Below are 12,947 nucleotides of genomic sequence, written 5' to 3'. Positions count from 1 at the left end.
GGAGCCCCTTAGTGTAGACTCTGAGATCAGACAGGAGGGCTGCCATAAGTCTTCAAAAAAGGTGATGTCCATACACCATTTTTTTTAAGAGAAATCACAGATCATGTCAATGCAGATGTCACACTTCAGATTTTCAGCTGTTCAGTAAATAGGTGCTTCCTATTTGCAAATAAGGAAGGAATGAGTTCAAAAGACTGAGAACAGAAGGACATGGAGGAATAGAGAGTACACATGAAAAGACTGACATGGATGAGCGAAGTGAATGTAAGAAGATTAGGGGTGAGAAGTTTTAGTTATTCTATATGTGTTCCAGCATTTTGGAGGTCCAGTGTCTTCTGGAGCATGTAGACCTATCCTCCTCAGTGTCAGCAGGGTAAGAAAGGGATAGAGAACTCACCGTATCTCATCTTTTCTGTCTTATTTGTGAACTAAAGAGAGATCATATTCAGTTAGGGAAACTATTGTGCTACCATTAATTTTAAAGTTTCCATTAACCTCAGATAGCTGGGGTGTTTTTTCAGATAAGAGTGTGGCTTTTAATTGACTTTGCTTTTAGTAGATCGAAAACCCCTGTCTGTTCTAAAACACTGACTTACAAATATTCTAACACCCACTTTCTAGAGTGTAGCGGAAAAGGAACAGCAGGAACAGCTTACTAGGAAGCAGGACAAATTATGCACTTGAAAAACCTATACTTCCAATATAGTCTCTCTTACATTATTTCTTTTAGCACAAATGCTTCAACATGACTGGAAAAAAGTGTCTCAGTATTCTCATTCACAGTACCCCTATACTATGCTAGATACTTCCAGGTAATTTCTGTAATTAAGAATATAATAAGCTAAGTGACCTAATGAACATAATATTGCAGGCAAGCCATGGTATCTGCCTCCCACTCCCCCCAAAAATGAGGACAAGTATAGGAAGGTATTAGAAAATAATAATAGTAGCCATTGTCACAGTGGATTATAGAGGTTTCTAATACAGACCTCTGCTCTACAGAGGCAGGATGTATCTGTCAATCAGAACCATGTGTTTTCATAAAGGCCTTTTTTCCTTCTCTTCATTTAGGAGCAAAGAATTCCATAGAAACTTTGAACTGAAACAAGGGAGGCATATCTTAGTTAGTGTGCTAAAAAATTACATTTCATTAAAAAATCTCAACCATTCTTGCTAATTCCAGAAGGTGATTTTATTAGAACCTTGTTTGGAAATCTGGTGGTCTCCTCCTGAGCCTAGTAAGCCATGGGCTTGTGATGTTTTCACTGTAGGAAAAGAGCATTAAAACTACTGAGAATATGAAAACCACTGGGAGCTCTTCATTCCCTGAAAATATGAAATTTCTTTGATGCAATACAACTCTAACTGTCAAAACCCTTACATTTAATTTTAATCAAAAATCTCCGGTTTTGGGTACATGAAGTCCTGACCCAAAGCAGGAAATTGCAACATGGACAGCTTTAATTTTTTCTGCTCAGATTTCTAACTGGAGTTTTATATAAATCATAACTTTCATAGCCTTTTTTTCTAGCTCTAGAATTTGCACAGCTGGTGCAATAACTAGGATGTACTATATAACAAGTGATCCAGTGAATCTGCAACTGTATTTTCTTACCTATTTTTAGTCTGAAGCTATATGCAGTCTATGTTGATAAAATTAGATACTGTACACAGGCATATCTGCTCTATGATGACATACATGAATATGAACCCGATAAGAAAGGGCTAAAGTGAAAGGAAAACATCTCTTCTCTCTTTCCTCAAGGAATGGCAGAGGAAGGAATATAAGGCTGGAAAAGAAGTGCAGTGCTCATGGAGGGGAGATTAAGGGAAAGGATTACGTGAAATGTGATTTTTTTTACATTTGTTGTGTTGTTACTGCTCTTCAGAGTTAGCTCTATTGAGTTAGTTCTGTCATAAAATTATAAAATGAGATTGTATTTGTAATAGTGTGCATATATCTGGCCCAAATAACTGTGTTAATGTACCTGGGATGAGTCTCCCGGCCTTAGAAAATGCAATTGTAAGACCTCGGGACAACAAGGGCAGTACAATGTGAGTAAAAGTCTTCTTGAGGTTTAAGCGAGAAAAAATGACCTCTGCATTTCTTGTGAGCTTCAACTTTCCTGCAAGATATTTTAAGCAAAAGTGTTTAAAAGCCTCCTGTGAGCTAAAGGACTCAGTATTACATGAGTCCTCCTAAAACATGATACAATGACTGACGAGCAGAGCTGTGGGAGTTGGCAAGACTAGTCATCACAGCAAGAAAAGCAGCATGAAGCTCAGATAACAAAGACAGGATGAATTACAGGATGATTACAGGAGCAGGTAATGGAGTGACGATGCCTAAAACAGTAGCAAATGGAAACAGGTAGGGAAGCAAGCAGCTGCCCAATGTGTGGCTCTGCAAACAAGCAGTGAAGCGAAGCTTGGCTAGGGATATGAAATGAGGAACACAAACATGACAAACCAGCAGATAAGATTGGCTCAAATCAGACCTTACAATTGAGAAACATTCAAAAAAACTTCTGAAAAGTGAGTGAAGCCTATTGCATTAGGGGAAAACAGTAGCCTAACAGTTCCCTAGAAGAAATCAAGTGTGAGCTGTTTAAAAGCTTTTTAGTAACACTTTAAGAATTAGTTATCCTCATCTTGTGTACACACTTCTTTTCCTTAGAATATTTCATTTGTATTCATGAGTGAGGAAAATCGGTTCTCACAGAACCGGAAAGTTTAGTACAATAATCCAGAGGTTTATAGGTGAAGCTCAAGGTACGGTTTTGGGGTGGTTTTTTTTTTTCTTTTTAAGTAATCCCCTTAAATTCACACCTGACCTTTGCTACAGGCAACTGAGTTCTGACAGAAGAATTATATCATATCCATATCCAGCTGTACGAAAGAAAAAAAAGTACTGCTCTGATTGTAAGGTATTGGCTGCTACTTCTTTGTGTCACCATCAGGTTTATTTAGGATATTTTTCTCAGACTTTTATTTTAATTGCAAAAGATTTTCACAACCTCACAACATTTTCTGCAAGAATACGGCATTACATCCTCTAAAGCTATACATCCATTCAGCAGTGTGGTTTTGGTTTTTATCAAACTCACCACTCGGACATTTCTTTACAATAGCACCCTGGCCCAATGAGAGAAATGTCACATGATGCTTATGTGCTGCAGCTTCATGGAAAAAGGAACTGCATTTGTTAAGTACAATTTAATATTGAACTAATTTGAAACAAAACAGTTTGGTCATTTTATTAAGCTGTGATGAAGCGTCTTAGCTCTGGAAACATTTATGCATTTCCTTAAAACTAATGATGCTAAATTTTGATGTTTCTTAATTAAAATTTCAAGGATATGAAAAAGGTGAGTTTCATTGTAATTTGGGATCAAAATAAATAATGTGTCAGAACTTTCTGCAACAAATTCAGACTTCTGTACCAATTCCTATATCTGAAATTTGTAATAGGCTTGGAAAGTTATCCATTAGTATTAGTAGTAGTATCCAGTTAGGATTAATCCTGTTCTTTAGGAGATAGTTGTAGTTTGTAGGTCATAATACAAAGTGTCAGACAGTAGCAAGGGCTACTTCCAAGAGAAAAGATTACAAACTTCTGAACAAACACAGTTTCTTAAAGACAATCTTTTACTACTTTTATGTGGTCATTTAACAGTCACAGGTCAGAAGTTGCAAACTTTAATGCTGAAAGATGGATTTACTCCTACAATGAAATGGAAAGATCTCTTCTGGCTTTAAGCCGTCAGCCTTCAGAGAGTTTTCATTCATGGCCCATTGATCTCTCTCTAACCAATGAGCCACATCACATCCAAGTCAGGTCTGAAGGGTGGTTGTTCTGAGTTATATTTTTTCTTTCTCCTATTAAAGGTGAAGTGTGCAAAACAAAACTTAAGAGTTGCTGTGAGATGCTGCCTCCCAGAGAGGCAAGTTGCCATTAATCAATTGTTGTTGTTAATAGGACAATTACTTTTCACAGATGTGTTTTTCAAGATACTGAGGCTCTTGGGTTTTGGCATTGCACAGATCCGGATGCATGCCATTAGAAAAAATTCTCTCACAGCATACGATTGGTATTAGTGCAGCAGCTGCTGATTCCTGTTCTGGAGTTTGTTTACTCAGTAAAGAAGATAAAACTGCATAGCTACCTGTCAGCCGTCCAAGCTTAGCAGTTTAGGGAGTTAACTATTACGTTCCTCTTCCCCACTCTACCCCACATCACTCTAAAAAAAAAGAAAGGCAGCAGTAGGCCAGGCTGGTAATGCTGAAAATGAGTTCTGAAGTTGAAACCACACTAACAATTTTGTCATAATTGTTTCTTCCTGAACAAGGCACTGATACTAATCCTTTCCTTGGGAATACAGCAAAAGTACTTGCAACAAAGCACACTGTGTTTGCTGTTGCACATAAATTTTATTAACATGCTTTATATCCCTTATGTAGAAGATAAGTGCTATGAAAGCAGATTGACTACAAAACCTCATACTGTTTTCACTATGGCATTTTCCATTACATTTCATTTTAGTAAATTCTTACTTATGTATACAAGTGGTATAAATTTTTCTATCATTGTCCTATTTCACTGACTTCCACTAAGATTCCAAGAAATATTATACAAAAAAATACCAGATGGAGATGAGCAACAAAATGATTTACGTCTACGACAACATGCCATGTATTTAAATTTCTTTTGGTTTGTAAACTTTCCTTCTGCTTTTTTCATAAATTAATTTCATATGATTATGGTGAATGCGTTGCATGTTATCTTCAATGAACAGACTCACATAAAGAACAGACTAATACATATATCAGGAAAACTAAAAGAACAATCTAAGCATAACCATGAATTTTCTTAGTACATGTTGTATTTAAATATATAAATACATGTGTAAGTCTGTATCAGCAATGACTGTTCTTATATTTGAGAGCAAGACCAAAGCCCAGATTGCATTACTGATTTGTCTAATTCTGCACCCATGCTGGTAAAACACAAGTAGTTTTGGTTAGAGATCCTGACCCTTGTTAATAACTCTCAGCTTATCACAATACAGCAGTAGGATGGGGGGATAGGGTTATAGGCAATAGGGGTGACGTTTAGACTTCCTGAGATTGTTCAAACTGTTAAGTACTGAGAAACGCTCCGCAAGTATCTATTGGGACTTCAAAAGGAATATCTTAAAAAAAAATTAAATAGGCTGGAAAAAATGTGAAAGGCAGGTAAATAACTCATAGTGCTAGTAAGTTAGCAAACACAATAAATTTCTTTTTAGTAGACAGAGCTATTATCTATTGAGAAAGTATTGATGTGGTATACTTCTCTCTCTGTGCATATGTGTACTTAAAGGCTAAATTAGAAAAAGAATTTATTATTATGAATAAATGTATAATTGGATCTTTATATTCACAGTTGTACTCTGAGTGGATTCAGATTCAGACTGGTTTCTTAGCCTTGTAACAAAGCTGGTTTTGGTTCGTTTAACATGGTTTTGGCTAATTTTATTTTAAAAATTATTTAATCTGTAGGCAGTGATGTATCTTCTTTGTTATCATAGAAATGTTTTTAAACTTGAAGAAAGTTACAAGCACACATCAACAGTATTGAATTGTGAAAAAACTCGAGTTAGGAAAATGAAAACCAAAGCATTTAGAAAAAAGTTTTCAGTTCTCCAATGGAAAGCAAAATCAGTGGTAGCAAAATAAAAACCATGCCAATGGTCACCTGTAATTCTTAAGTGAATGTTGCCATAACCCTCAACTCTCAACAGCCATGCTATTTTGTATGAAAACTCAAAGTTTGGCATTTGATTATAAAAAAGAATGTGAAATTGCTCATGCATTTTAATACCTCACTCCAGAATCAAGACTGAAGTAAATGTTTGATATAAATCATAGATTATCCTGAGTTGGAAAGGACCCATGAGGATCATTGAGTCTAGCTCCTGACTCTAGACAGGACAACCAACCTAAAAGTACCCAAGAGGACTGCCCAAATGCTTCTTGAACACCAACAGGCATGATAGGAATGTCGTAATGATCCCTGCCAGCAATATAAGGTTGATTCATGTCACCTAATTCTGTTTAAGTTAAATTTTTCTAAACTAATCAAAGATTACAGCTATATTAGATAAATTTTGGGAGCGATCAGATGAATCACTCTTTGACAGCACTTATTTTCATTGACAGTATAGGCAGCTCATTTCAGAGTAGACATCAAATGGTTGCTTGGTAGGACAAATTAACACCATTCATAGAAATACAGTTCTTCGGGTGAATGAATGGGAAGTGTTCTGCATTTTAAGTAGCCACTGCAATAACTTCCCCAAGAACCCTGAACCTTGTGTTTCTTAATGATTGCCCAAAATAAGAGGTTTCTCTTGCCATACGAAGTCTGGCTTTTGATTTCTGAAGGTAAAACAGTAAACATATGAACATGGGAATATTTTGAGGGACAAAATGCACAAAATTTCTAAAAAATGTGTAGTATTGAAAAAAAATATAGTCCTGGTTTCAATCACTATTTTTATAGATGTCACAGTGGATGTTAATTTAGGGATGTGGCATAGCACACCAAGCTCACAGGTTATTTTTTTACCATGCCTTGAGGATCATCAAATTCAGGACATGTAAAATAGTAGTCCTAGGAATGAATATTTCATTAACAAATTAAAAGAGAAGACAATGAAAAAAAATTCATGTCAAACAGCACAGGTGGTTATTTCAGTAACAATCTCTTTTATATATCTCCCTGCGGAAAGGTTTTAACTAAAAATGACACTTTTGAGAATGCTAGTTATTTCTTCCCTAGGAAACTTAAGACAATTGTACGTTACTGCCTCATTAATAATGAGTCTTATTGCAGAGAATAAGGTTTAATCTGTTCTAATAATAATTGCTATACAATCCTGAAATGCTGGTTTACTTGAAGATACTAAATATTTCTGTTAAATTCCAGTTCAGATTGTGTACTTTTCATGGAAGAAGAAATGAATGCTTGATTAGTCAAAAGACTATTATTTAAGGAGTATCGAATATTGTTTAATTTATTGTGGATAGACAAAACAAATTTTAATTGGTAAAGGGGACAAGAATATCAGATGAAACTATAAGTATTGGGACTCTTTAAATATGCCATAGTTAGTCAGCTGTAATAGCAACATTAGTTATAAATAATCTCTTAAGGAATGATATTAAGAGAGAATTAACATGCATTTACCTAAGCATACTCATAGGTGAGCACTAATAGCACACAAAATTTTACTCGCCCCTTTTTAGTACTTACCACTTTCAGACTTTTTTGTGTGAGTGTAAAAGGTCCAGTTTTCTTCAGAGAGTGTGCAATGAATGAAAATATGATAAAGGGCCCTAAACTCAGAGAGATGAGTAGACCATGGATGGATAGTCAATGTATTAACCTCTTTAAGATCCTATGAAAAAAAAGTAAAGCTCTTCAAAGAGGAAGCAGGATTCTGTTCTGTAAGAAAGTCCTCTGTGCTCATTATTGTTTTAACCAAAACAATAAGTTTAGTTAAAACAGTAAGTTTTAGCTTTGCTTACCTCTCCCTATGATCTAGAAAAATCAAATGGTTCTAGCAAGACAGCAGCAAAACATGGTAACTTCAAGTGTAGCTCTCCAGCATAGCAAAAATAGATACACATAGTGACACTTTTTGCATATATGCTTCTTTAGGAAAAGGATTTTTAAGTTTAACTATCTTAAATATTTTACTTAATAAAGTAAGCAACAATATAGTAAATTATGCTGTGCATCAAATATGAGGATAATTTTAAGATCTGATATTAAGCGAAGGTAATGAAACATTTTAATGACATAATAACCAGGGTAAAATATTATCATTTTCTTAATGGCTTCTTTTGCATCCCTGTGGATATTTATTCTTCACAGAAAGCAATTCTAACTTACCGTGGATAGAAAATGACACTGAATTTCCTAGGTTTGTAACTACTGTTACTTTTAATACTAATGTTCCTAAAAGATCACATATTTCAAACCTCCACAATGTCTCCTACTTAGTATTTGATATGGGAGAGGTTTTTGCCAATACTTAATTCCTAAAAAACTCATCAATTGCACTGGAGACAGGCCTCTTGAAAGTCTTTAGGAAACATTCTCCAAATGGGAAGACCAGTAGATGACACTGTTGGGATGGCAGCTCAGTTTACAGGCTGTGAATGTCTCCCAGTAGCATTTCTATCATTCTGAACTGATTTCAGCATTTGTTTAGCGGTGAAAGCTATTTAATACTCTTACTAAGAAAAGATTTTTTTCCACTTTCACGCTATTGAGAGGCTTCTCCCCTACATACAGAGAAATTTTTAACATTTTGTTTACATGCATTTTAAAGCTTACCTGTATGTGTGAGAGGAAAGACAAGGGATACGGTATCAGAAGCATAGTGAGCAGTGAAAAGAATCTCCCTTCAGTCTGATTCTCCTGCTAGTCTGTGAAGACCTGGGACAACTTTTTCACTACATCATTCTGTTTCCCTAATATAGACTGTGATGATATCTTAAAGAATAAATATGATAGCACCTGTAGGAGCTGCCAACCTGCATCTTGTGAACTTCGTAAGATTAATCAGCAGTGCCCTCCATAACATGAAGACTACTAACATACCTCCAGAAGCTGTGTATATTCAGAGCTCCAAGAATCACTATTGCCTGTCATACATCGTCTCTGTCACAGTTAGCTGGTAAAGACAACCTTTAACTTCACCCTCTCCCAGCCAGCTTTAATATACACTCTGTCCTCTCATAGAAAATTGTAAACCAGCTATTTCAAACAGCTTATTATTAATATCACACACATATCCTATATAATGATTCACCTGTTATCTGTGGTGCTGTGACCCAATACCTGCTGCTGTTGTGGTAAGACATTGCCAGAGTTCAAATGCTTGCATGATTAAGCAAAGCCTGACAGATGTGATGTTTAATAAGTTCTTAGTTTTCTGAGCTTTGTTACAGCTGCTGCCACTAATAGAATTTGCTTCACAGCATGGGAGGATATCCTTGTCCGTTTGAAGCTTTATTCTGCATCCTCTTGCATTTTTAAATAATATCTTCTACCTTAGAAAGTAAAGCAGCTCTAACTTGTGTAGCTGTACCAGGAGTGCCCAAAGATTCCCAGGGTTTCCATCTCCTGACCTTCCCTTCCCACTGACTGCAACAGGAGTTCTGTTGTGTTAGGAACTCTGAAAAGGCTATCAATCTTAAAAGCAAGATAAAATGCATTTTTCCAAATACTTATTTTGTTTCTGGGAATTCTGGCAACATAACTCCACAACATAAATTGCCCACATTTTTATCATGATATATTTATCATGAACAGAAGAATGGCTGTTGACCAAAAAGGTCAACAAATATTAACATGCCTCATGATACCGGAGGTAGTAACAGTACAGTAACACAGAGAGAAGATTAGTTTATTGGGCTATCTGTAAATTACGCTTTTTATATTTCTGTGTGTACTAGAACATATATTACTGAGGGAAAATATAATTTGTGTTGATTAGATTAATTAGACTGCTGTGATTCATTTTTCAAGAGGTTCTATCCTTTTTATGCTTATGTAACCCTAAATTGTGACTAAGCTATCCCATTAATACAGAGCTGAAGAGCACTCATATTACACGTTTTTTTAATACCCCCTAATTGGGAGAGATGATTCAATCTAAGATTACCACTAAGACGCTTAGTATGAGTGTAATTTTTTTTTGTCTGCCATGATAATTATAAGACAACCATGGCATGACAGTTACCTTAAGCTCAGCCAAGAAATTAACAATTAGTTGTTTGTTTAGAAATTAAGTCTATGTCCTTGCTTATATAGCAAGAAATTACTGAAACACTATTTTACAGTGCTGTATTTTTGATGATTAATTTGTTTCATAGTATATGGTGGTACACTCATCAGCTGACATAAGGTTCATTACCCATCTTTTAATTAGATTGTTAAAGAGTGATGGAGGATACTAGATTTTGAGGATATTGATACTATTTTACTAATTTTAGTCCACTTCTAAAACTTTAGATGTAAAAGCTAATTTAAAGCCTATGAATATTTAAAGTATGATGTCTTTTTGAAGAGTTTTCATCCCAATACACCTTTTCTACATAGTTAGCATTTTCTTTTTATACGCTTCTTAGATATTAAATAGCTGTGCAAAACATACAGTTATATATAGGCAGAAATAAAGAAAATAATGATTTTAGTAGCAAGCATAAGTTCTCAGATATAATTACTTCATTCAAACAATTTTATCTATCTATATCAATTAAACAATGATCACACCGTAAAAGGTAAATATGGGACACATTACTTTTGTCTGTGCTAATTTTTGTCACAAACGGAGATCTCAAGAACTTAGAGCACATTGATTCTGTAAGACCGGTGATCTCACCCACATCACAAGAAGTCTTCTTACCTTATCACTGTCTACAGCTACCTGAAAGGAAGTTGTAGTGAGGTAGATGCTGGTCTCTATTCCCTAGCAAATTATAGGACAAAAGGAAATAAACTCAAGTTGTGCCAGGAAAGGTTTAGATTGGATATCAGGAAGACTTTCTTCACCAAAAGGGTTGTCAAGCACTAGAACAGGCTGCCCAGGGAAATGGTTGAGTCACCATCCCTGGAGGTATGAAACAAACATGTAGATGTGGTGTTTAGGAACATGGTTTAGTGCTGGACTTGGGCACTGTTAGGTTTATGGTTGGACTCGATCTTAAGGGTCTTTTTCAACCTAAATGGTCCTATGATCCTATGATTCTTTGATTGACTGAGTTGTGGAAACCGAAGGAACAGAAGTTGTTCCTTCCTGCAGTTCTGTTTGTTCTAGATCATCTGAATAAAATGTATCAATCCTCCGGATTCTAACAATACCACAGTACATATAAACTCCAATGGCTTGGCAAGAAATCTGTAGGCAGTACTTAGTAAATAAACATATCTAAGAAGTTTTCTAGACTGAGGCAAATTTTAGGAAATTATGACTACAATCTGAGTGAAACAAAACAAGTTTGATATCGCTCTTAATGATTTTTACATGTCCCTGATTACATCTGTGTTGAGAATAATTTGTTTTGATGGAATATTTCAGGTTTTTACAAATAAAATCAAGTGAGTAATTTTATTTTCCATAAATGTCCTTGAGCTGAAAGATCTAATTTCAGATTCTTTACTGGTGACTTTTTCTTAAAAAGCTGCCAATTTTCTCAGTGTTTGGAGGCTAAGAGCTTTGAAAAGAAAATGTAAAATATCCATTAATGAAAGAAAACAAAACTCAAGGTAACCTGTATTATTAAAATATCACACAGATAATAAATGAAAAGAGTATTCTTATATACATACTTTCAATTCATCTGAAAGAGGCCACTGAATTTCATCACGTCACTCCTAAAACAAGCTGTAACTTTGGACTACAATATATCTGTAAGAATGGCATTCAGTCTTGATTTCGAGTGAGAGAGAATGTCTAGAGAAGCCTTTCAAACAGCACACTACTAATACTGTTCACATTCTTCAATTTACATTGAATGAATCTAACTTCAGCTTCTAATCACTAATTCTTGTTAATGTCTTTTTTAATACATGTGGAAGAGCTATTGTCAGATGTCTTTCCTCTACACATATACTTGTTGGCTGTAATCATGTTATGCTGTACTCTAATAGTTCGAACTTCTGCAGTCTTTACTGTAGTATAAGCTATAGCTCACATTAATCTCGTGAATAATCAGCATTTATACATTATTCTGGTTTTAACTGCATTTCATGAAGTATAGGTATTATGTGTAGATAGAATGTTCTAATTTTGGTCTCACTAGTTGCTACAGGAAAAAAGTAATACTCTTCTAATTCAATTTTATATCTCTCTGGTTATGCATGGAACAGTTGTGTTAAAGAACCACCACATGGCTACTGCATGACAATGAGAGGTCATATATGAGTTCCTAACATAACCCCTAGGTCACACACAATTAGTAGAATCATAGAATCATGGAATAGTTAGGGTTGGAAAGGACCATAAGATCATCTAGTTCCAAACCCCCTGCCATGGGCAGGGACACCTCACGCTAAACCATCTCACCCAAGGCTCTGTCCAACCTGGCCTTGAACACTGCCAGGGATGGAGCATTCACAACTTCCCTAGGCAACCCATTCCAGTGCCTCACAACCCTCACAGTAAAGAATTTCTGTTTTTCTGTTCTGTAACTGTTCCCTAAATTTGTTCTTCAATTTTGGCTTTCATTTACTGTTACTAGAATATGGTACACATTAATGCTTTATATAATGTAATACACATTAATACATGCAAACCAAATAATCTGTGTGGACAACAGCAGTGATCACATCCCTTTTTCTCTGTGCAGGGAGGGCTACAGTACTATGAAGGCAGCAGATCTCTGTCTCCCAAGGATCCCAGGGAAAGGATGATTCTCACAAGTCCAACCCTGCATACACTGCAATTTTCTGTTTAGAATTGCAAAAGTCAGATAGAGGCAGGACCATAATTTTACTGCAATCCTTTCAGAAGCACTAAAGAATGTTTCTCAAAAATATTATGCTATAATAGCTGTTAATTTTAAAAATCATAAACATATGGTTTGTCTGTTTCCAGATGAAAAGATGAAACAGGAAAAAAAAACAGAGTTGGCTTGAAAGCCATTTAAACATCATCATATATAAAATGTCTTCAATCTGTGTTAAGTTCTGTGAGGAGGATCCTTCAGCTAATTATTTAATACATAGCCATACAAACATAAGTACTCAGAGCAAAGAGATTCAGCTCTGGATTAGGGAATGCAAATCAGCTCCAGGAATACAAACAGCAAAGCTAACAAGAGATTAGGATAGAAGCTGCAAAGCTAACAGGGGGATTAACTTTCAGAAAAGTTTACCAGTTTATCATTAT

Source organism: Pezoporus flaviventris, unplaced genomic scaffold (genome assembly GCF_033815535.1).
Source record: "Pezoporus flaviventris isolate CSIRO_AGI_PZ_B2104156 unplaced genomic scaffold, CSIRO_AGI_Pfla_v1 ptg000002l, whole genome shotgun sequence".
Classification (NCBI taxonomy): Eukaryota; Metazoa; Chordata; class Aves; order Psittaciformes; family Psittacidae; genus Pezoporus; species Pezoporus flaviventris.
The sequence above is the reverse complement of the archived record's forward strand: the minus strand, read 5'-3'. Positions refer to the sequence as shown.